Source organism: Mustela nivalis, assembly GCF_964662115.1.
Source record: "Mustela nivalis genome assembly, chromosome: 19".
Taxonomy (NCBI): Eukaryota; Metazoa; Chordata; class Mammalia; order Carnivora; family Mustelidae; genus Mustela; species Mustela nivalis.
In genome coordinates, this window is record NC_139038.1 from 30,870,173 (window position 1) to 30,894,666 (window position 24,494).

Consider the following 24,494-nt stretch of genomic DNA (forward strand, 5'->3'; position numbering starts at 1 on the left):
GCATGTTCACAGAGACCAAGAGGTCCCGGAGAGTCATAAATGGTGCTGTGGTCCAAGCAGCAGGAAGCCTTGGAAGGTGTCCCATTGATGGAACGAAATAGCCCCAGTTCTTCATCCTTCCAAGTGTCTGTGCCTTGGCTGTGCCTCTCCTTACCAAGTCTACACCCTCATTCCCAGAACCCGGGCTGCTTTAGGCCACAGGAAGCAACCAAGGTGACAGAGCGTCCCTGTGCCACCTCCTGGCTTCTTCCTGCTGGACGACGAGAGGTCACACGGAGCAGAGAGGGACCGTCCTAGCAGCCCAGACCAGCCCCCGCTGGGTGCACCAGTCCAGATCAGCCCAGCCCTGCCCGGACCAGAAGCCTCACCTAGCCAAGCCACAGACTCGTGAGCAGTAGTAAGTGTGTCCCGTTTGCCATCACTTGTTCCGGGAGGCTGGTTTATGCAGCAATAGCCAGTGACACAGGGGCCTGACAGCTTCAGTGGGTGCCTGCTTGTCAGACGCGAGGCCTTTTAGAGGACCAGGACATGTCATCTGTTCATGGACTCCATCTTCCTGCCATGATGCCATGGCTGGATGCAAGAAAGTCACAGATGGATAAGGTTTGGCTTCTGCCTCCGGAAGCTGGACTTGGCGACAGGAGTTCATAGCCCTCCAGTTGCTCCCCATGGCCTGGGTGGGCAGGGTCTGACCGAGGGGTAGCAGGCTGTGAGATCTGCTCCAGAAGACTAGCCTCATTCCTTCTCCCTCCTCCCAAACCCCTGCCCCTGAGCCTTTGCACCTGCCAATTTCTCCCTCTGGACTGCTTGGGCCCACCTTCTAGGACTCATGAATACGATTATCCTTAGAAACTCTGCCCAAGTCAAGGGACTTGGGGCTCCCACCATCCCGTGGGCTCCTTTAGCTCTGCCTGTGTCCGGATGCCTCACTTCATAGACGTGGAAACTGAGGTCCACAAAGGGGCAGGGATTTGGCCACAGCAGAGCAGAGCTGGAGCCCAACCCAGGGCTGTCTTGGCTGCCCCTCACCCCTGCCGTATTCTCAGCACCCAGCCTGCGGGGGATGGGACCTTGGCAGTCCAGTCGCGGGTGATGGGGGGTTGGTGCGGAAGGAGACCTGTGCTCCCACTCTGCTGGGATGAGATCCCTGGGAGGTTCTCCAAGGAGCTGCGGTCCACCGGGGGCACTGCACGCAAGCATGAGTAGCATCCCACTTTCCAGGTGGAGATGTCAGGTGCACAGCGAAGAGGCTGGCCAAGGTCACCTAGCCAGGAAGCACAGAGTGAGGACTCACACCCAGACCTGCGTACGCCTTGCCTCTGGCCTCTCTGACTTCAGGGCTGAGCCCTGGGGAGACAGGGGTATGGAGAGAAAGCTGGGGCGGGTGAGGGGGAGCACGGGGTGTCGGGGAACCACCGAGGCAGGAAGAGGCAGAGCAGAAAGTGAAAGGGGCCAGAGGCCCAGAATAGTTGTGGGTGACAGAAGCGGGGACGGCAGATGCCGCCAGAAAGAGAAACCAGGCTGGGTCTCGGGCTGGGAGTGGCGCCCACTCCCTGGGGAGGTGACCCTGGGCCCAGGGAGCCTGGGGCGGGTCGGGTGTCTACCTGGCGGGATGGGCCTGGGTGGTGCCCCAAGCTGTGGGAATGGAGGTGGGGTGAAGGGGCCGTCTGCGGGAGGCGGGGACGTCACCACTGGCTTTGCGGGCTTCTGCTGCGGGGAGCTTAGAGGGTTTGCTGGCTGACGCAGCCCGATGCGGCAGCCTGTGAAACAAGGGCCCGGGCCACGGAGAGAAACCTGTGTCCTACCGTCCTCATCACGGGCTGCCGTGTCCCTGGAGAGGGAGCCCGGGCTCACTCCCGCCTCTGCCCCTGGCTGCTGTGTGACCTTGGGCAAGTCACCGGCCCTCTCTGGGCCTTGGTGTCGTAAACACTTCAGGGGGCTGTGCTGAGGCTGAGCTGAGTGAGTACATGGAGAGCACACGGAACAGCTCGGAGAAAGTGTTCGACAAACACCCTTGCTTGCCTTCTGCCTCAGGGACATCTACGGTCTCGCAGGCACGGAAAGTCCCTCCACGACGGCAACAGAGCAACAGCAGAGACTTGGTTTTGTTCCCTGATATGTTTCCAATGCCTGGCATACAGCTGGTGCTCAATAAATGTTGGTGGGAAGAAGGAAGGAAGGAAGAAAGAGTTGGGTGGGGGGGAGGAGGGGAAAGGACGTGTTACCTGTGTATTTCCAGGCATGGGATATTCAGTTTCTCTGTATTTTATGCCTTTTTAAAAAGATTTATTTATATGAGAGAGAGAGAGTGAGAGAGAGCGTAGGGAGGGCAGCTGGAGAGGGAGGGAGAGAGTCCTCAAGCAGACTCCCCAGTGAGCGTGGAGCCCGATGTGGGGCTCCATCCCAGGACCCTGAGACCATAACCTGAGCAGAAATTAAGAGTCAGACGCTCAACCGACTGTGCCCCCCGAGTCGCCCCCATATTTGATGTTCTATCACATTGCCATGCATCGCTTGGATTAACTGGGGGGAAAAAAAAAATTCCTTCCGTGAAGAGCCAAGAGGGGCGGCATCTTGTAAGCTATGACGGCCTTTTAGCTCAGGAGCGCCCCCAAGATCCCCCCTCCTCTCCTCTGCTGGGAGCCCCAGAGACAGGCCAGGAGATGGCGGGGAGGGTGGGGGAGGTGACAGGAAGCCAGTCAGGACAGGCTGTCCCCAGTCTACTGAGAACCCTGTAGCGGGAGAACTCGGTGTTCAGGGCTGAGATCTTCATGTCCCAGCCCCGCCCTCCCAGGGGAAGTGTCACCAGCGTCCAGGGTGGGGACCTCTGCCCTGGCCTGGGGATCTTGTGGCTCCTCTGATCTCTACAAGGAACCCAGGGCCGGCTTGCTTTCCAGGAACGCTTCCTGCAACCGTGGCGGGCGATGGCTCACAGCCAAGGTCTAGGAGGGCTGTGCGACCTTGGACGGGCTGCTCACCTCTCTGGCCCTCAGCTTTCTCACCTGCAAAATGAAGAAAACAGGGCCACAGGCAGGATTGTTACACCATCAATTATCTTAAAATGCTGTAGTAAAGACACATAACATAAAATTCACCATTTTATTTTTTTTAAAGATCTATTTATGTATTTGTGGGGAGGGACGGGGGGGAAGGGGAAGCGCCAGCTGACTCCCACGCTGAGCACGGGAGCCTGACACCGGGCTGGATCCCGTGACCCCGAGACCCTGACCTGGGCTGAAACCAAGAGTCGGTCACTCAACCGACGGAGCCACCCAAGTGCTCCCACTGCCACCGATACTTGTAAAAATCATTTTCTTTTTTAAAAGATCTTATTTATTTATTTGACAGGCAGAGATCACAAGTAGGCAGAGAGGCAGGCAGAGAGAGAGGGGGAAGCAGGCTCCTTGCTGAGCAGAGAGCCCGATGTGGGGCTCGATCCCGGGACCCTGAGATCATGACCTGAGCCGAGGCAGAGGCTTAACTCACTGAGCCACCCAGCCGCCCCTCATTTTCCAAAAGTATTATCGGATTGATTGTGGGACTCACAGGAACAAAATTCTCATGCTACTACACAGAGGGACGTGGAAATGGTCATGCTAAGGGAAAGAAGTCAGACATGGAAGACTGTACGATTCCATTCGTTGGCAGCGTCCGGAAGGGGCAAAGTCATAGACACAGAGAGCGGGGGGGGTGGTGGTTGCAGGGGGCCTGGGGGTGCAGAGAATGGGGGCTGACTGCTAACGGGCACGGGATTTTATTTGGGGGAGATAAAAATGTTCTAGAACTAGTAGAGGTGAGGACTGTATGACTGTGAATGTGCTACGTTCCACTAATCAGCTCACTGTAAAACGGTGAATTGGGGGGCACCTCGGGGGGAGCAGTGGGTTAAGCATCTGACTCTTGATTTCAGCTTTAAACCTAATGGCAGGAGCAGCTGACACCTTCGAGCAGTTCCCACAGCCCAGGCCCTGGGCCGAGCACTTTCTCAGCGCCAATGCCCGGAATCCTGACCACTGTCCTGTGAGTTCCGGTTCTTATCCCCATCTTACAGAGGGGGAAACTGAGGCACAGAAGAGGGTCTGTGGGCTGCCGAGATCACAGAACCGGCAAGAGGCAGCTTGGTCTCAAGGAGAAGAGCCTCAGCCCCCGGCACCCCCGCCTCCAAGCCTGGGGCCTCCCTACCCTGCCCTGAGGTGAGGGCCCAGGGGGCCAGGGTTTTGGGGGGTTTCTTGAAAGGCTCATCAAGCTTGATTTCAGGATAGAGGATAGAGCACCAGACCCTCACCCGGCAGCACCCCACTCGCCCCAGCACACATCTCCACACACCGGAGGTGCTCAGACTTACACACACTCACACACGCACAAGCACCACATGCACACACGCACGCAGGCAGGCTTCAGAAAGCAGAGCCTCGTCTGAGACACCCCGCCGAAAGGCAGGGGGTCGGTAAAGGGCCGTGGCTGCCAAGCCGACCCCCTGCCCCCCATCCTCACATCTGATGTGGGTGCTTGGCTGCAATCCCCACGGACAGCACTGGCACCTTCCAGTGGGGCCGAGCATTTGGCTGAGGGGGCCCCCCACCCTGGTCCCTCAGTGCCTACCTCTCTGGTGCCCAGCTCCATGCCCCGAGCTCGGCCCTGGCTTCATTCTCGAGACCCTCTCAGAGGGTCCATGAAGGAGGATGTTATCCCTGTCTTAAGGAGGAGGAAACTGAGGCCCAGAGCAGTCTCGGGGTGTCATTTAGGGAATGGAGGTGCCAGGCGTGGAGGAGGGCATGGGTCTGCTCGTTTGCTCTCAGACCCACGCCCTGCTCACTTCTGTGCGGTTGGACAGGAGCCACGTTTCCGAGGCTGGCTGGGCCACGGGCTGCTGGCCCGTGGGGGCCATCCTGTCAGTGGCGGGCAGGAAGGGAGAAGCAGGGCATTCCTCCCTCTGTCCGTGTTGGGGGGCGCCTTGGGCCACAGTGGGGACTCCTCTGTGGCACCAGCTCCTGTGGGAAAGTCCCTTCTTTTATTTAAAAGAAAATAATATTTTATTTATTTGGCAGAGAGAGAGAGAGAGGGAGAGCGCACCCAAGCAGGGGCAGTGGGAGAAGGAGCAGAGAGTTGAGGAAGGAGCCTAACACGGAGCTCGATCCCGGGAGTGTGGGATCATGACCCGCGAGCCGAAGGAAGGCAGACACTTCACCCACTGAGCCACCCAGGCATCCCGGAAAGTCCCTTCTTTTAAAAGTCCCACTGCTGGGGCGTCTGGGTGGCTAAGTCAGCTGAGCGTCTGACTCTCGGTTTCGGCTCAGGTCAGGATCTCAGGGTCCGGAGATCAAGCCCCGCGCTGGGCTCTGTGCTCTGCCTGGAGTCCACTAGGGATTCTCTTCTCCCTCTCCCTCTGCTCCTCCCCCTGCTCGTGCTCTCTCTCTCTCTCTAAAATAAGTAAATAAATACAATCTTTAAAGAAATAGATAAAAGTTCGACTGCTATTCCTGCTTCCACAGGGGGCACCACCTCCTGGGTTCCTGGGCACCATCTCCTCCTCTTCCCCTTGACAAAAAGGGGTGCTAACCTCTAGTGGCCCCATCAATCATACGACCATTTTCCTTTGTTTGAAATACTAGCTGTGGTTTCTGTTTCCCTAACCGACCTGTGGCGGGGCAAGGATTTAAACTCAGGTCTCGGACCCCAGAGGCTGCAGGCTTAGCCAAGACGTGGCGGGGCAGGGATTTGAACTCAGGTCATCGAACCCTGGAGACTGCAGGCTTAGCCAAGACGTGGCGCTGCCTCTGACCGGAGCTGTCCTTCCAAGCATGCCTCCCGCTCCTGCAATGGCCCTGGTGCGGGACCCTCTCTCCAGGTCCCCTTTGTCTAGTAGAGCTGAGCTGCAATTCCACCCACCGCCAGCAGGGGGGAGGGCCCACGTGCTCTCCCGCAAACTGCTTTGACTGGATTTTCCTTTGCAAGAAGTTTTCCTCCTGCTGAAGGAAGCAATGCCTTCGTTAATTTGCTGGTCAGCAGGCGTCATGAATGGCTGATGAGAACCTCCGGCCAGTCAAGATTCTCAGTGGACAGAATTCCTGGCAAGAGGAGAGAGCTGACGTTTCCCTTTCTGCCTAAACTACATTGGCAGGGAAAGTGAACGCATCATGTTCAAGTGTGTTTTGCCAAAGATAGTTCCCAGCGGTCCCAGGGCATGGGCCTTTTGATTTAACGCGGTGTGTCCCTTCGATCTAGAAATTCCGTATGGCTGAAATTCCATACGGCACGTTCTGGAAGGTGCCCGGCGCCCTCCTTCTGCCGACCGCTCTGTGCCTGGCGGGAGGGGGGCCTCTGGAGTCAGGGAGACCCAAATGAGCATCTCAGTTCCCCAGTCACTGCCTGTGAGGTCTTGGGCAAGTTGCTGAACCTCTCTGAGCTTTGGTCTCCTGATCTCTAAAACAGGGAGATGACAACACCGGCCCCGAGGGGTCGTTGAGCGGGTGAAATGAGCTGACGTGTGTGTTATGTGTCTGGTACAGGTAAGCCACGCCCCCACCTTTAATTCCAGGTGTGTAGTCCGTGAAGTCCGAGGCCTCCGGGAAGTAACTCAGAATGTCTGGAGACTTCTTTGCTCAGGTGACTGGCACCTTTGCTGGCAGGACTCAAAAGCCGGATGTCACTGGGGCTGTTGACCAATGGGCAGATACACAAGGTCTTCACGTCTTGGGTTTTGCCACATCACGGCAGCCTCCCCCTGCCGTTCAAGGCACCAAGGGCAGAGTTGCAGCAGACAAGGTGGGAGTTGTGTGACCTTCCGTGATGTAGTCTCAGATGTCACATACCATCCCTTCCGTGGCGATCTCTCTGCTGAAGTCTTTGAGAGTTCACTCCAGGGGCATCGGGGCAGCTCAGTCGGTAAAGCATCTGACTCTTCATTTTGGCTCAAGTCATGGTCTCAGGGTCATGAGATTGGGCTCTGCGCTGGGCATGGAGCCTGCTTAAGATTCTCTCTCTCTCTCTCAACAAACAAACAAACAAAAAACAAGAGTCCACTCCAGTTCAAGGGGAAGACAAATGGGCCTCATACCTCAATCCAGGAAGTAGCAAAGACTTTACACCTATGTTTGCAAATGACCCCATCCTTTGACGTAACCATCCCGTTCTGAGTATTAACCCTCCATGTAGGCAGGAGATCATTCCTGTACGAAGGCGGTCACTCTAGCTCCAACTGTAAGAGCAAAAGATTAAGAATAACCCGGATAGAGGACCCAGTGGGGGGGGACTGGGTAAATGCATTGCGGTGCCCCGACAAGGAATACTGTGCAGTTAAAAGAAATCAAGTCACTCTAGTGCATTAACATGCACCTATTCTGGAGATTTGTTCAGTGAAAAAAAAAAAAAAAAAAAAAGCAAGGTGTAGGATGGTACATGTGGTAGGCGTCCTCCAGGGGACACTTTTAATTCTTACCTCCTAGTACCCGTGCCCTGGTGTGGTTGGTCCTCTCCCACACTAAGTAGGGTGGATCTGTGTCACTAAAAGGATACAGCGGGAATGTGTGTCTTCTGAGGTTCGCTCATAAAAGCTACTGTGGCTTCTACCTTGCTCCCCTTTTGGCTCCCTCATCCTGGGCGGGGGGGAGCCGGTTGCCATGTTGTAAGGACGTTGGAGCAGCTGTGTGATAAGCAAAGGCCCTCTGCCACAGGAGGGCGCCATCTTGGAAGCACACAAACAGGGGTTTATGAATGGGAAAGGCAAGGGGGGGAGCCACAGAGGAGCCCCACCCAGGACCCCGAGGTATGCCAAGGGCTGTGTCCTGGCCTTGCCCCAGGACTCACAGCCAGGAGAGGCAAGGCAGGGCCCATGGACCACGGAGCATCCCTCGGAGGCATGGGAGGGGTGAGGGGTACATGCAGGGGCTGAAAAGCCCCAGGGCTGAGCCGCCGTCTGCCCAGAGCTTGGCTCTCTCCCACGCTGGTGCTGGGAAGAGAGTTTGGATGACGGGTACCCGCACACTGTGATGACTCCATGGGGTGTGGGGGGAAGAGGGAGAGAGACCTGGGGAATTCCCACGTGGGAAATCTGGGCATTGGCCTCGCAGAGCAGAAAGGTGTCAAGAGGCTACGCCGGAGCTCTGTATCACAGTATGACTTTGCCAAGTCCAGAGCTCGGCCCCCTATCCGCCCAGTGGCCACGGCCCCTGGGCCCCGTGGGGTTCACGGGCGGCCTGAGGTCAAGGCAGAGATGGGAGGAGGGGTCACCATGCCCATCCCAACTCTGAGGACGACAAGAGGCTGCGCCCCTCGGGGGCAAGCGCCTGGGAGGCACCCCTTGCCTTGGATGGGGGAGAGCTGCTTGATTGGGTTGCTTCCCTCATGAGTCATGACTTCTGGGACCAGCCTTGTCCCCCGGGAGGCACTTTCCAGAAAGGCCCCCTTCTGGCCCCTCAGTGCAGATGTCCAGGCCTCCGTGCATCCAACTGGGGCCAGGAAAAGGCTGGTCAGCCCCTGGCTGGGAAGGGGGGCCTTGCTGGGATGCAGGCCCATTTATTCTGGAGGGCGACTTGCCCAGGGTGCCATGGGCGACATAGCAACTTGTCTCGTATCACCTGCCCCCGTTCATTGACCTCAGTCCTGCGCACCCGGTCTCCGGACAGCCGCAGGAGCCAAAGCCTGGACTCAGCCTCTCCTTTCTTCTTGGCCTTCCCAGTCTGATCACCAACTGTCCTCATGGTCAGGTCCTTCGAAGCAGACCCAAGAAGAGGGTTCTGCGTGTTCCCAGGAAGGGTGTGGGGTGGTGGGGTGGGAAGAGGCCATCCTTCATCCACCCCATAGGCCGATGTCCTAAGTACACGTGAAATGTCCATCTGCTTTGCCCCATCCTGGCTTCTTCTGAGAGCTGGTTCCTCAAGGAGGCCCCGGACCAGGGAAGCAGATGGACGCTAAAGGGACAGTGGAAGCTCTCTGTGTCACGACAGGGGGACATGCAGAAGGTGGGGGCCCACAGGAGGCCCTGGTCCTCCTGAGGGCATCCAGGAAGGCTTCCTGGAGGTGGCAATGCTACGCAGAGAAAATGCCATCCCAGGAAAAGACAGCAGCTTGAGCTAAGCCCTTGAGGCGCAGGAGCAAGCCCCGAAGAAGAGTTGTGGCATTACTTGGGGTATGTGTGAGGCAGGGGTGCAGAGAGAGGAGGCCACACGGGGGCTGGGGTGGGGGTCTGACGATGCACCAGTCTGTGGCGCCCAGATCCGAGGGAGGCTTGATGTCTGGGCAGTGGAGTGACACGGTCCGTTGTACGCTTAAGAAGGACCCCTTCCTTGCACAGCAGGGCCTGGGGTGGGAGACCAGGCAGCCAGGCTCGGGCTGGGACCCGAGGCCGCCAAGGCCGTGGGGGCTGGAAGAGAAATAATGGCGAGCAGAAATGTGCCGCCGCTGCTGGGGTGAGGCCTGGTGAGTGGGAGAGAGGCGACACCCAGGCAGGTCCCGGCAGGTCTGGTGTCCTCAGTTTCTTTGTGTGTAAATAGAGGGGACGGGGCATGGCGGGCTCTGGGCCCTGGAAGGAGAGCCAGCGAGGCCACCTGTTTCCCGCTCCCCACCCACCAGGCCAGTGCAGGTACGGCTGCCCCCATCGGCCTCACACGCAGGCTCCCATGTCCAGGGCTGCCCCAGGAGGAAAAGGGATCTCAGCTATTTACAGCCTTCTCCTCTTACAGAGGTCCCCCCCCCCCCCAGGGCCAGGTTTCTCAGGACAATCGATGCCATCATTCCGGGAAGCCTGCCCCAGGAGAGGCCCAGATCCCCCCACCCCTGCATTTGCATAGCGGCGGGAACAGGAAGCAGGACTCAGCAGCCGGGCTGGGCCCCGCCAGTCAGCTCCCGGCTCAGCTCCAATGACCCAGCCTGGGCGGCAGGCACCCCCCCACCGCCCCCCCCCCCCCGCAGCCCTCAGCTGGGCGCCCTGGGTGGCAGCCAGACAGGTGGCTGGAGAGGCACACCTGGGTGTCAGACGTGGAGACTCCAAGCGGTCCAGCTGTGTTTCCCTGGGAAGGAGGAAGGTGCTGTCAACAGCTCCAGCTGGGTGCTCCCCTGGGTGGGGGGGGGGTGGTGTCAAAGGGCACCGTGCTATCACGGAGCCATCCCAGTTCCCAGAAGCGATGGGTCGACTTTCCTCTTGCAGGAAGCGTGCCTGTCGGCCACCTGGTCCCCTCTGTGTTCCTTCCCCCCTTCCCCTGCTCCTTTCCGGAAAGTTGGCCGGACTTTGAGCTGGAAGCCTATTTCTCAGATGCCCTCCGGGAGGCTCCAGGCAAGGCACAGACCTTCATGGGCTCAGCCGGGCTCAGAAACCAGGGGTGTGGGGAGCCAGCCAGGGCTTGGCGTCGTCGGAGCCAGGTGGGCTGGGAGCCGTGGGGCCTCCTGGGCCTCAGTCTTCCCCCACCGCAACAGGGATGCACCATCAGCGGGAAGGAGAGCCGGCATGGGGAGGCATCCCAGGAAAGCTGGGTTACTGGAATTCCAGGACTCACCTCTGCCTGTCGGTGGCCATGCCCTGGGCCTCTCTGTGGCAGCCGTTGAAAGAGAAATCAGATTTTCACATATGATGAAGCACGGTAGAGGGAGGTGGGCAGACTCTGAGACGATCTGCAGACACAGCCTGAAGCGGGCTTGGATTCCGGCTCTGGCACTCGTTGGCTGTGTCGCCGCCTAGCAAGCCCCTGAGCTTCCCTGAGGCTCGGTTTCCACGGCTGTAGAGAAGGGATACACAGTGCTACTGTCCCCCAAACTAGGCGTGGTAAGGACCCCATCAGATATGACACTCAAGGCCCTGGTGGGGAGAGAAGTGCAATTCGAGGTGGTCAGGGACCCCAGCAAGAGGGTGGTGAGCTCCACTTTGCAGCAGTCCCCGTGGGAGGGGCTAGCGTTACCAAAATGGGCCCCCCCCATACCCTGATGGCTGGGTTGGGAGCCCTCAAAGAGATCAGAGTTGAAGAGAGGAGTTTGGAAGCCCCAAGTCTTATACAAGGAATCTGGAGAAGTCCCGAGGAAGGAAAATGCCTGGCTGGCTAGGAAATCTAGGAGGCTTCCTGGAGGAGGGGATGTCTGAGCTGGTCTTGAGGACTGACAGGTTTGACCACGAGGGTGGCAAGGGAGGCATGCCAGGCAGAGGAATCATTCCGGGCACCTACTCTGCCTTCCTCCCTCCCACCCCACAGGGCCCCAAGCCTCCTCACCTACCCACTGCTCCTCTCTGCCCTTGGCCCTGGGGTCTTCAGATCCTCATCAGTGGGGACACTCCTTTCCCACGACATGGCAGCCACCATCAGAGAGAAGGCAGGACAGCTTGATGGCACCACGCCTGGAGGGCTGGGCCCCATCCTTCCCCATGGGACCCTGCCCTCTGTCCACCGGGGTTTCTGCAACTAGACTGGAACATCCCCTCCTCTGGCCATCGTTCTAGGAAAACTCTTCCTAAACGAACAAAAGTAGGTTGTCGTCCTCCAACTCTTGCAGCTTGCTTTTCCCCATTAAGTATACACCAATGACGTTTTCCCAAAGGAAGAGATATTCCCAATCACCATTTCCATGGCTGGGGACGGTCCAGGGTAGGGATGGACTGTAACGAACTTAAGCGAGTCTGTAATCCCAGCAAACCTTTCCTGCGGCAGCTGAGGTGTGAGTGGGCAAAAGAATCAGAGCCCAGAACCCGTTCTGAGAGCTGATCCTGACTCCACTTCCTAGAGCTGTGTGACTCTAAGCAAGTTACTCCACCTCTCTGGTTATGCTCGGCTTCCTGGAAGATGAGGAAAGCGCAGCTTCTTGTAGTGACATATCCTGGACAACTTGCGTGCCAGGTACTTCATTGAGCCAGTGCCCCACAGATGGACAAGAGATGTCCCATCCATGGTGTCTGGGCGGCGGGGGGTGGGGCTCAGGGGTGATGCTGGTGGTGTGACTTGAGCCAGCCCTGAATTCACCATCTGGGGGTGGTGGTGGTGGTAAAGGGTTCGCTTGTGACTACAGCGAGGAAGACCCAGAGGGAGAAACTGCTCCCAGCTGCCTCTTCCCCCTCCCCACCCCTTCCAAAGAACGGCTGAACCTCCTAGAGGCTGGCTGGTCTCCCGATTCCCAGAACCGACTGGGACTGGTCCACCCACAGGGTGATGACATGTGTGCCTCTGCCCCACGAGTCCCAGCATCCTAGAAAGTCATCCTTGGCGGAGAAAACCCCACTCAGGTTGGCCTGAGCGCCAGCCCACCTCCACGGACCCCTTCCTTTGTTTTGGTGCTGTCCTCTCCCTCCCCTTTTCATGGGCAATTTGCGCCCCATGAGGCTCTGCAGACCCTCTGGCGAGAGTCACTGCTGGGGACCGAAGGGTCCCCAGATGGGTGGGCAGATGGATGGAGGTACAATCTCCCCACTCCGGAGGGGGAGCCCAGCAAGAGGGCAAGAAAGCCCCAGCCTCAGCCTCCAACGGCTCACATCCCCAGCCCAAATTCCCCTGCGGGGATGGCTGGAGGCAGCCTCGTGCCTCTGGCCCAGAGTCTTTGCCACATGCCCCCTTATTTCTGCCTCTCTCATGCAAGCGCTCCCTGAAGATCTCCCAGCCCGGGGACCCAAGGCTGCCCACTCCACAAGCCCCTTTCCCAGCTGCTCAGCTGCTCTGAGACTGTTTCTTGCAAAATGCCGCCAGTGAGACTATCAGAGGCAGTGGCGCTGGTGATGGTCAGTTGTGCAGGTGGGACCCAGACAGAAGGTGGACAAGGTCGTGGGCAGTAGGCCATCCTCCACCCGCCTCCTGGTAGGTGCAAGAAGACTAGAGGAGGAGTCTAGTCTAGCCACCCCCCCCCCGGGCGTGGGGCCCGATTCCACAAATGTTCACGGTCACTGCTATTATTTACTGCAGTGCTAGGGCTGGCTGCGAGGTGGGGTCTCAGCCCCCCGGAAGCTCAGCCAGAGTTGGGGGGTGCAGGAGGACCGCCCCTGCCCCGCCTCCCCGGGATCTCCAAACTCCCCAGCAGCCATGGGCCCCGGGGCCCAAGGGCTCCCTCTCGGGGCTGGACACTCCTTGCTGAATGGTTGATACACAGTTCCCCCGAAAAGCCCTGATTCATTGTCTGCAAGGCCCAGGAAGGGGTAGGAGGGGCACCCGAGGCCGCCTTCATGGCCAGTGACTCAGGGGAACCCTGCTCAGGCCCTTGGTGTGTTATCCGTGGTGGGAGTGATTAAGCGTGGAGTCACAGCGTGTGCCATGCGCCCTGGCGACTCATCGCCCGGCCTCTGACCTCCTTCTGACTCAGGGCTGGCCTCTCCTCCCCTCCCCCGGGGGGCCAGGCCCCTTCCTCTGCAGGGGCTGGGGAGGCAGGGACTGCGCCTTTCATTCACAGACTCATTTTTCTCATCCGTCCATTCACGGAGTTAGATCAATCACGGTGGCTCATTCAGGCGAGTCATCAGCTGGGCCGGCCATTCATTCATTAGTAATGAGCCCAGTAACCCTTCTGTGGGCCACGCTCCGGCGGCTGCCTGTAATCCTCCCAGGGCCCAGGAGGAGGGCTGTTGTGGCCTGCTGTCCTTCTTGAGCCATGCCCTCCCCTCCCCGCCTCTGGACGGGCGACCCCTCCTCTGGAAAGGTAAGGCGTGTCTAGATCAGCTTTGCCCCAGAGGCAGGGACCTGGTTGGCCACCGTGTCCCTGGGCCCATCACAGGCTTCTTCGTGCTCAGCTCTTAGAGACTGGCCTCATGAAGGCCAACCGTCCCTGGAGGCTATGTAAGACCCCCTGGACCTGTGCTCACCACCCTCAACCCCCCAGGAAGGCCAGCACCTTCCCTCCCGCTCTTGGAGAACTTCTGAGACGTCCAGGGTTCCCACGGTCTCCTCATCCCCCGGACCCGGGTGGAAAAACTCAGCCCCTCTGTCAGTGCCTCCGCACAAACCCACATTCCCACGAGGCGTTTGGGAGAAGGGCGGGTTTCCCAGAGTTTGGGGGTAGGGAGCAGACAAGGAAGGGGGTGGTCAGCAGGAACCCCTTTCAGACTGACAGCCCATGGTGGATGGCAGAGGGCTGGATGCTCTAATAGAGACCCCAGGAAGGCAGAGGTTGTGGGGGTCCTGCAAGGTAGGATTTCTCCGGTGATTTCGGAGAATCTCTGTGAGCTCCTCTCCGGATGGGGAGTTTCCCCCCTGGGTCCTGCCCAGGTCACTTTGGCTGCTGCTCCGAGGGCATCGCAAGCCGGAGATGGGTCTTCCTACCACAGCTGCCTTGGCTTGAGATGGCTTGAGATGGCAGCGCAGTGGCGTGGAGCCGATCCAGACAGACCCCAGACTGCCCGCCCCCCGCGCACCCGCCCTGCCCCACCCCACCCCACCCCTGCCATTCCTGTCATGGACTTTCAGTTTCTCACGGGAGACTCCTTTCCCTCCCTTGCGTGTGGCCACGCTCCCAGCCCCAGTGAGCAAAGTGAAGCCCTCTTTCACGGAGGGGGAGCTCTCTGGGGTCCTGCTCTCATCCCGGTCCCTTTTCTGCCCTCCCTTGCACCTTTCTGTTCCACGGCCAGATCCCCGGGCGTCAGATGGGCAGAAAGAGAGCCCACCTTCCCACGTGTCTCGTTTACCTTGAGTTCCTTCTTTCTTGTTGGGTCCTGGGATTTCCTTTTCTTTCTTTTGAGCTTATCCCCCTAACCACCCTCCCCACAAGGCTACCCAGAGCCCTCAAGGATAAAGCCCAGCCTCCTTGCAACAGCCCTGCCAGCCCCACACTGGACATCATTTGATTTGCACAATTCCAGGAAGGAAGTATGACTATGCCCACGAACCAGATGGGAACACTGAGGCACGGAAGGGCAGGAGGAGCCCTGCCTGGTGTGACGGGGAGGGGGAAACAGGGCCCTGGGGTCCACGCCTCCTGCTCCACCCACCGCCTGGGTGCCAGGGAGAGGCCCAGGACCCACAGGAACCCTGCACCAGGCCACCTGACCACTCCCTCCCTCCCCAGAAGTGGACACGTGGCAGGATCTGCCATGATCCCCTGGCAAGGGTGCCCAGCAGGTAAACACCGGGTGTGGTCCTTCCTTCGAGGAACAGGCTGCCTGGAGGTTTCCTTCAAAGAAGTGGGTGAGGTCCTGCCCATCACGGCCACCGCACCCCCCCTCTGGGGCCTGGGCCATTCCTTGGGCTGGGGCTATGCAGGCAGCAGCGCTGAGCCTCCTGGCTTTGCCAGTGAGGGCGTGCGGCCAGAGGGTGAGATCCTGGCCTCTGAAGTCAGAAGGACTGGGTCCTGGCCCCTTCTCCGCCCTGAGCCACTCAGGGGCCCTCAGGCTGGTCACCGACCCTCTCTGGCCCTTGGCTTGCCCATCCGTGCAACGTGGCGGATTACAGCTCGCATGCAGTGGGGTGTGGCCAGAGAGAGAGAGAGAGAGACCCTGTGGGTATCCTTACGCCAGCCTCTCTGGGCCTCAGCTTCCTCCTCAGTGACATGGGGTCTCCTCATAAGCTCGGGAGGAGAAAAGGAGCCATTGCGTGCAAAACGGAGCAGGGCAGGGCAGTGGCGTGGCTGCTGGAGCTAACCGGGACTGTGGTCACCCCCCCAGACGTGCCAACAGCGGGCAGTTTCCTACTCACCCCTCCTGATGGCAGAGACCCTTCTCTCGTCACTTGCCAGCCTCTTCTGGGGCAAATGCACTCCCTTTTGGGGTAACCCTTCCAAGGACTCTCGTCTTGTGGTTCCTCCTAGCTCTATCCGTGTCCCCAGGGACAGGGGGAGGGAGAGCATCTTCTGCATGTCTTGACAGTCCCTGGGTCCCCCACCCAGCCCTGGGAGCCCAGGACTGGGATCTGTCCTTCTCGGCATCAGGCTGCTCAGGTCTGGGGGTCCCCTAGGGTGTGAGGGAAATCGCTAGCCCCCCACCTCTCCCCGAGATGCCCGGTTCTCCTCTCCTCCCGGGTGTGGGTCACTGGGCCTTGCAGTGACCTTGTGGGTCCTGGGCCTTGCAGTGGCTCGTGGAATGTGAGCAGGTGTCCCCTGTCGCCTGCAAACCGGCCCACGGAGCTGGCCAGGGAAGCTCCCTCAAGCTCTCGTGGGTCTCGAAGCCATGTCTGCTTCCAGGATGTTCCACCAAGAAGCAGGTTGCCAGGCTCCTCTGCTGTCAGCGGGGGCCCCTCCAGCCTGTCCGGGTCTCCACGGCCCCACAGCCATCCCCCCGTCCTGCACTGAGCCGGGGTGGTCTCACCCAGCAACCACAAACAGGATCCCCGTGTCTACGCAGTCTCTTTTCTTTTCAAGGTTCTGCAGAGAAGTGAGATCAATGGTGTCCGTCCGGCTCCCGATGACTATCTCAGTGAGCGCAAGACGCTCGCCGTTCATCTGCACTGTCACGAATGGCAGGACTGGGTTCTTTTTTTATGGCTGGCTGTAGACACCACATTTTCTTTACCCGTTGACCCACTGGGGTCCCTCAGGCTGCTCCCGTGTCTTGTGAATTGATGCCGCCGTGACGGCAGGGAGGCAGATGCCGCTTGGACAGAGCGACGTCCCTCTCTTTGGATAAACACCCAGAAGTGGGGTTGCTGGAGCCTACGGGTGATTTTCTTTAACCGTGTTTCAAGGAAGCGCCGTATTCTCCGTGGTGCCTGCGTGGGGCTTGGATTCCCAGCACGATGCCCCGGGGTCCTCGTGTCCTTGCTGGCCCCGGTCTCCGGTCTTCGTGACGGCAGCTGGGAAGGGGTATCCTGTTGCGGTGAACACATTTATTTTAAACCCCACACTTTGAAAAAGGGATTTTCGTGGAAAGGGACATTTCGTGATACCAGCCCCAGCGGAACACTAGTCTGGCTGGACGCGCGTGGTGGGGAAGAGGGAAGAAGTGCAGCGGAAATCCAAGAAAACGGTCACTTCTGCCTTCAGAGGTGGCCTGTTGAAGGTGAGGTGGGGGTGCTTCTAGGTTTTTCAGAAAGGGGGGAGCAGCACATGTTTAAAAGGCTGTTAAAGACCTGGCGATTCATAGACCTGTACCCCTGGGGCAAATAATACATTATATATTTAAAAAAATAATAATAATTAAAAAAAAAAAAAGGATGGGGCACCTGGGTGGCTCAGTGGGTTAAGCCTCTGCCTTCAGCTCAGGTCATGATCCCAGGGTCCTGGGATCGAGCCCCGCATCGGGCTCTCTGCTCAGCAGGGAGCCTGCTTCCTCCTCTCTCTCTGCCTACTTGTGATCTCCGCCTGCCTCTCTGCCTACTTGTGATCTGTCAAATAAATAAATAAAATCTTAAAAAAAAAAAAAAAAAGGCTGTTAAAGGGGTGCCTGGGAGGCTCAGTCAGTTAAGTGTCTGCCTTCGGCTCAGGTCATGATCCCAGAGTCCTGGGGCTGAGCCCTGAGTCAGGCTCCCTGCTCAGCGGAGAGTCTGCTTCTCCCTCTACCTGCTGCTCCCCCTGCTTGTGTGCTCTCTCTCTCTCTGACAAATAAATAAATAAAATCTTAAAAAAAAAAAAAAAAAGATAAGAGGCTGTTAAAAATGGAGAAGCACTCCGTGGAGACTTTCTTTTTCCCTTTATGTGATGGACCAAAAGGGAGTGCAGGAGGGGTGGCTCTATCCCCTGTATCTCTGAGGTCACGCGAGACCCTCAAGGCATCTCTTCCGCGTGGGAAGCCCCCGGCAGGCGTGTGGAGAGCCCCTACAGGAGCTGGGGGCTGGGCTGGAGGAAGCCCCAAGCTCCCCGGCCGCCACCCCGCCCCTTTGGTGGTCTATGGATGCAGTGTGGGAAGAGGGCTGCCTCCTCTGGGAAACACGGCTGAGCCCCCTCTGGGAAACACGGCTGAGGCCCCTGCACTGAGGACAAGCACGCTGGGACATGTGGAAGGGAAGTTAGTGTGACCATCCACCCCTGCAGGGCCTGGGTGCAGAGCTTCCCGCTGGGCTGGAGGCAAGGTGCAGGTATTGGGGTAGGCCTATCGAGGATCCGTCCCAGTCTTGTCTCCTAGATCAGCGACCTTGGGCAAGACTCCTAATCTCTCCGTGCCTCGGTTTCTTTATCTGGAAAATGGGAGATCATGGCGCCCACTGCACAGGGCTGAGAGGCAACAAGGGATGGATCATGACCGTGCACTTAGCACTACTCCCAGTTCAGAGGCGGTGCTCGGTACAGGCTAGTGACTAAGACACCGGTGATGAAGGAGAAGGTGAACAGAATCAGGATGAAGAAGCCAGCACATGTTCCCCTGCGCCCAGCCTTCAGGGTGCACGTCTTCCTGTGTCTCTCACCAATGCCCCCGCACGGCTTGGAAGCAGGGGAGGCAGAGGTCTGAGTGGCTCCAGAGCCTCCACAGTCCCTCCAACATGCCCCAGGGCCTTTGCACTGGCCTTTCCCTCTGCCTGCGATACTCTTACTGCCCAGACATCCCTTCCCAACCTCTTTCAATCCTTCTCCTTCCTAAACACAATCTTCCCCGATCACTATTTAGAGCTGCCGCCCCTTCCTCTTCTCCCCCGGCTGGCCCGACCCTCCTTCCTCAGCTCTCTCTGTGCTTTCTCGTGCACCTGCACTTGCTAGTCACTGTGGGATTTATGTGCTTATTTTCTTCAATGTCTGCCTTCCCCTACCAGGACCTCAGCTGCAGACGGTGTGGAGTTTTGTCTGACTTGTTCCCAACTGCCTCCCCAGTGCCTAGTACAGTGCCTGGTGCACAGTAAATATCCAATCAATGTTTGCTGAACCAATGCTCCAGCGACGGGGAAAGTGAAACTTGCCTCCCCGCCCACTGGGGCCTCCCAGATAGCGGCAGGGGGGGTGGGCTCTGCAGTCACCTTTTCTCAGTGACAGATGCCACCAAGGGCAGGGTACAGTTCCCAGGGTATTTTGGCAGGAGCTACCCCCAAAGGACTGTTCCAACCCAGGCAGATTGGCAAGAAGCCCAGAGTTGTTAATGCAAGGGAGATAAGCGGGTTCAAGAGAAAACAGTGAGATAGGGCATGCTCTAGGCAAGTTCCTGTGAATTCTCTGGGCAGGTGTGTGTGTGGGGGGGTTCCCTCTGCCAAGGCAGCTGGAGCTGGCCAGGGCCCTGCTCAGGCCCATGGGAGGAGTGGCGTGGGGACTCTCAGCCTTGTTCTCTAAGAGGCAAAGGGTACGGCTTGGAGCCTCACAGACCCTAGGCTCCTCCACTTCTGAGCTGGGTGACTATGGGCCTTGGGTTCCTCATCTGTAAAAGGGGGATAATGCTAGCACCAGCGTGTGGTGGTGTTTGGGGAGGATAAACTGAGATCAGGCATGTACATCGCTTAGCTGGGGTCGGCATGTGTGCAGTGCCCAGGAATCGGGAGTTGTTGCGATTCTAGCCCCTGCCATGCCACTCAGCAGCTGTGTGACCTTGAGTAAGTCATTCCGCCTCTCGGGGCTGGGTCTCAGTCGCTTCTCTGTAAAAGAGCACCATGCTGACCTTACAGGTTGCTGGGAGGCTGGATATCGGTGAGGTGGCGGGGGGGGGGGGGCTCATGTGCTTCGGAGGAGGTCTGACCCCCCCCCCCCCGCCCCACCACAAATGGTAAGATCAAAGTCAACCCCAGCTGGGAAGCTGGGACGGAGTAGGAGCAGGTAGAGAGAGGGGAGCGAGCGGCCACAGGAATGCAGAGGATGGAGAGGGTACCTGTGAGGAAGCTCTCCCCAGAGGAGTGAGTTCTGAGCCCTGTTGGCAAATGGGAAGGAATTTAGAACTGACAGCGCTTTGTGCTGGGGATGCTGGGGGGCGGTGGCGGGGGTGGATTGGCAGGGGTGAGGGCGCCAATGCTCTGGCCTTGGAAAGCCAACTGTTAATTTGTAGCCAGAGCCTTAAAGTGATTTCTATCTCTACCAGATGGGTAATCCCTAGGTTCAGAACCTCTCCCAGGGATTGATAATATACCATGTGGACAAAGGTTTATGTCTCAAGCTGTTCGGCAGGATGAGTCAAAATAATAAAAGTACAAACAACTTCCATGTCCACCCATGGGCGACAGCCAACCCCGAGGGACACATCCCGGCAGCGGACCTTTGATACTCTTTTTGGAAACGGAGCTTCCGGGAACACAGGGAGATGCTGAGACCACTGGGTTGCGGGGGAGCTGAATGTCAAAAGCAGGGCATGAAGCGACACCCACCGTATTATTTCAATGGCTCAAAGGCATAGAGAAAAGACTGGAAAGGAATCTGTCAGCAGAGGGTTCCCCGCCAAGAGCTGACCCTTAGTGTGGGACTATGGACAATACTACTTTTGGGTACTTTGCCGGATGGTCACCAAAGCTATGCAATCCTTTGGCAATTGGTGCAAGAGAAAAAAAGACAAAAATTGAACACATCAAAGAAGGAAGGAATGGAGGAGGGAGAAGGTAGTGGGCTGCTCTGCCCAATGCAACGGTCGGTTTTACCCCCTAAATACTTCCTGGGTCACCTGCTTCTCTTGTGGCCCCTCCGTGCTGCAGTGGATGCCTTGTAGGCCCAGGGATCTCTTGCAAAGAGTCCCATCTGTCACTTCTTGGCTTTGGACCCTCCTGCGCTTGCTACTGCTCCCAGCGGCCAGGTTTAGGAGCCTCGGGTGGCCACACAGGGCCACGCTCTGGGCACAGGCTCCTGTCAGGGCGCGCACCTGACTTTCTGTCCGTCTTTCTCACCATCACCTGTCTGTGCTGAGCCCAGCCTGGCCCAGAAGCCACCCTTGCAGAGTGGGGCCTCGGCACGAGTAGTGCCTGGAATGAACTGGCCAGGTGGTTTCTACCCTCGTGGGAGGAGTACATGTGGACAGGGAACCCCGGAGACCAACCCGGGGACCCTTGAGGGCGAAGCTACCCTCATCAGACCCATTCTCCAGATGAGGAGATAGAGGCCTGAGAAGTTGTTTCCTGTACCTTTTGTGCGAGTGGGAGGGCTGGAAAGGAATGGCCTGCCTGCTTGCCTGTCCGTGAGTCCGTCTGCTGGGAGAGCCTGGTCCCTGTGAGATCAGCGACTGTGTCCAGCTTGTATCCGTGTCCCCGGGGGGCCCACACCTGCCCAGTGGCTAGTTCACACACATTTCTGAGTGACAGTCCCCACAAGGAACATGCGCCCATGGTCCTCGATTTGATTTTTAGAGAGAAGCCATCAATCCAGCTACTCATAGGCGATCTCCGCTTTGAAGATGTTGGCTCAATTTCTCTATAAAGCCCGCTTGGGCGGCACGGAAGCTGCTGGTGCGGTACACGGGCTGAGGCCCAGCAGCAACCCCCGCAGCCACCTCCAAGGCCAGGCCCCCCGCCCTGCCAGCTCCCGCCCTCAAGGGCCTGCAGGGTCTCCCATCTTCCATCCCAGTCCCAACGAGGGTTGGCTGACGGGGGCTGGGGAGCTCGATGGGCCTGCAGCCGCCCTGCCTGAAGCCAGGCCCTTCTCACCAGGGCACAAATCAACCACAGGGAGAGTCTGTGGCTGGCCTCCTGACCTCTGTGCTCTAGGATGCAGTCTCGAGGTGGTTCTGGAAGGTTCTGCGGGGGGGGGGGGTCTGCAGTGGGGCCTGGGCGTGAGGGTGCTCTCTCTGCTAGCTCTCCTGCGTGTGGATCACCACCTGGAAACCCAGCTGGTGCCCACGGCCTTGTCTCTGGCTCTGCTCTCAGCGTTCTTCAAGCTGAAAACAATGGGATTTGGAATGTATTAAATGAAAGTAATTCGAGGTGTGCCAAGTGCCAGGAAGGAAGCCAGTGGACGCTGGTAGAAAAAAGCAGGGGGCTGTCTCTGGAATGGGCTCTGGCAGGTGACAAGCCTGCTGCGTTGGGGTGACCAGAGGCGTAGCTGCTGCAGGTGCCGAGGTGGGGGAGGGTGGCTCGGAAGGAAGGTGGGTACACAGGGCCTGTCCCAGGAAAGGGCTTCCGGATGTGGCTGCAGTGAGGGACAGAGCGTGGCCAAGGCTTATTCTCATCCTGACTGCCCTTCGGTCACCTGAGGGCCACAAAAGGATTCTATGGCTCAGCCCTACCCCAGGGGCACTGGCTCGAGGCACCTGAGAGGGGCCTGGGCAGCGGGTACTTCCCAAAGCTCCTCCTTGCTTCTAGCTGGGCTGCTGGTGAGGACCACCAGCGAGGTGACCCTAGGTTAGGCCGGGCGTCAAGGGCTTGGCTTCCTTGTCCCCACGATACCACCGAAGCCCCACCCAGGGCTGGTCCCGGTTTACCCGTGTGCTCCAGGACGGGTGGCTGAGGAGTAACAGTGCGGAGACTTGAACCTGGTCTGCTGGCTCTGAAGCCACCCGGTCCTACGTGAGGCTTCGTTGGAGGCAGCAGCTGCCCCAGCTCAGACACCCGGCGAGGGTCGGGGGACGCAATTTCTAATGGTGGCAGAGTGGAGCCCTCAGCTGCTCCTGTTCTTGTCAATGGTACCGACTAGATTCTGTCCAAGGTCTCCGGCTAGCCTTGGGAAGGCCTGGAAGATACCAGACAGAAGAGAAACGGAAGGAGCCTCAAGGCCTCAAGGGCGCAGACACATGAGTGGAACTCGGGCTGTGGGAATGTGGGACTTTGTCCAGGAATGGCTCCTCTCTCCCTTGCTCCCTCCCTTCCTTCCGTCCGTCCGTCCGTCCATCCCACATTCAGAGACAGCACACAGAAGGCCAGGTCCTGTGCCCAGCCTTGCGGAGACTGGGTCAAAGAAGACACAAACCTTCCCTTTAGGTGAGTCTACTGGAGAAGGAAGATGAAAAAAACAAAACAAAACAAAACAATAAAAGCGAAAAAACGAACGCAGGGTTTGTGCCCTATGAGAGCTTCTGACCTATGATGCGTGTGTGTTACAGCAGCAGCCCCCATCTGGGGATCCGGAGATTTTTAACAGGTTACAGGAACACAGACTTCAAAACCAGAGGGAGCTGCTGCTTCTCTTTGATCAGTCCTGTCGAGAGAAAGCCTTGGTTGGGTGCTCGCAGGTCTCCTAACTCCAGCTTGTCTCCGGATTTCAGAGACAGGGCAGGGCGGGCCTTGGGCCCGGAGCCCTGGGCAAATCATGGGAGGTGGTTCAAGTTCAACCACACGGATTTACTTGTATGGTACGTACTTGTACGGGATCTTTAATTTCCAGCGAATTGTGGGTTGAATGGTGACTCTTCCCTGCCCCCAAAAGATGTGTCCCCGTCCCCACCCCCAGCACCTGGGAATTTGTGACCTGATTTGGAAATAAGGTCTTTGGAGATAGAATGAAGGATCTCCAGGGGAGACCATCCTGGATCAGACGGGGTCCCAAATCCAACAACTGGTGTCCTTCTAAGAGAAGGGAGATCTGACATCACTGGGGCACAGAGGAAGGACCGTGAGAAGGTCTGGGCAGAGACAGGACCCACATCAAGACTGCTGGGACTGCCCACAACACCAGAAGCTGGAGGGGACGGCGGGGAACGGATGCTCCCTCTGAGCCCCCAGAAGGCACCAGCCCACCTGACCCCTTGACCTCAGACCCCTGGTCTCCAGAACAGTGCAGACACGTTCCTGTTATCTGAGGCACGCGGTCTGTGGTCATCTGCTATGGCGGCCCCGGGGAACAAATACAGTCAGCAGGATTTTGTGTTTTGGTTTCCAGTGGTAAAGTCTCTCGCTTCTGGAGCACATTGAATTTTTAAGGTCAGTCGACAGTGGAGGGTGACAGCCCAGGTGTGCCGAGGCGGGCGCCTTTTGGAGGGAAAGCCGGCCGAGCCAGGTGCCATGGGGCCCGGCAGCTGGGGGGGGGGGGCGCTAAGGGCCATGGCGCTCGGGTTCTGGGGTGGATGAGGTGCCTGGAGGGCAGGGGGGCACCTCCTGGGAAGCCCCATGTGTTCCCGTCTGGGTGATTCAGACCTGTCTTTCTTTGGAGAGAAGCGCATCAGACGGGGAGGTTTTTCCCCCCACCGCTTGGAAGTGCCGCGAGGTGTCAGGATAGGAAGGGAAGGGGGTTTCCAAGGAAGCCGTTTCCCTGAAGGCAGGACCCAAGGTCATTCGCTGGCAGGATGCTGTCTCCCCACGCTCACCTGCCCCTCCACCTGCCAGGTGCCATCACAAGACGCGGGGACAGGCTGGCCAGGCACCTGCACCAGTGATGATCTCCCCCCCCCCCCCGACTCCTGCCGGGCACTAGGTGGCCCCTTCCTGCCCAAGGGCACACAGCGATCCTTGAATCTGGTGCGGGTGCTTCCCAGCGTGCCTTACAGACAGGAACCAGGGACAGGAGAGCAAAGTGACGAGTCACAGGCCACCAAACAAGCCCAAGGCCTTTCCCGGGTTTGAGCCTGGGCTGAGAAGGGGGCGGGGGAAGCTGCCCCGGAGGGAGTCATGCCCAGAGCCCCCCAGGCCTCCAGCCCTGAGCTGAGCCCTTTGCATGAGTGACTCCCTCTGGCCTCATGACCCACAAGACTCAGTCCTGTCCTGAGTTTGTAGATGAGGAGACCCAAGGACAGGAGGTGACCTGGCCATGGCCACGGCCGCAAGGCTGCTGAGTGCCAGAGTCTGGCTCCGGATTCTGCCTCCTGAAGAGAAGACGGCATTTCCCTGAGAGCCGGGAGGCTCATGCACGGCACA

General features: G+C 58.5%; 1 long non-coding RNA gene across 2 annotated transcripts; it reads right to left on the reverse strand.

Annotated features, from left to right (window-relative positions):
* Nucleotides 1-2,264: 2,264 nt before the first annotated feature.
* Nucleotides 2,265-16,863, reverse strand: LOC309854721. Of its 2 annotated transcripts, XR_014306385.1 has the most exons (5): nucleotides 15,585-16,863; nucleotides 11,200-11,433; nucleotides 10,491-10,709; nucleotides 9,963-10,053; nucleotides 2,265-3,002 (listed from the first exon to the last, which is right to left on the reverse strand). It is a non-coding gene; the product is annotated as an uncharacterized lncRNA (long non-coding RNA). The 2 variants fall into 2 exon arrangements; XR_014306384.1 differs by lacking the exon at nucleotides 11,200-11,433.
* Between the last annotated feature and the right edge of the window lie 7,631 nt (nucleotides 16,864-24,494).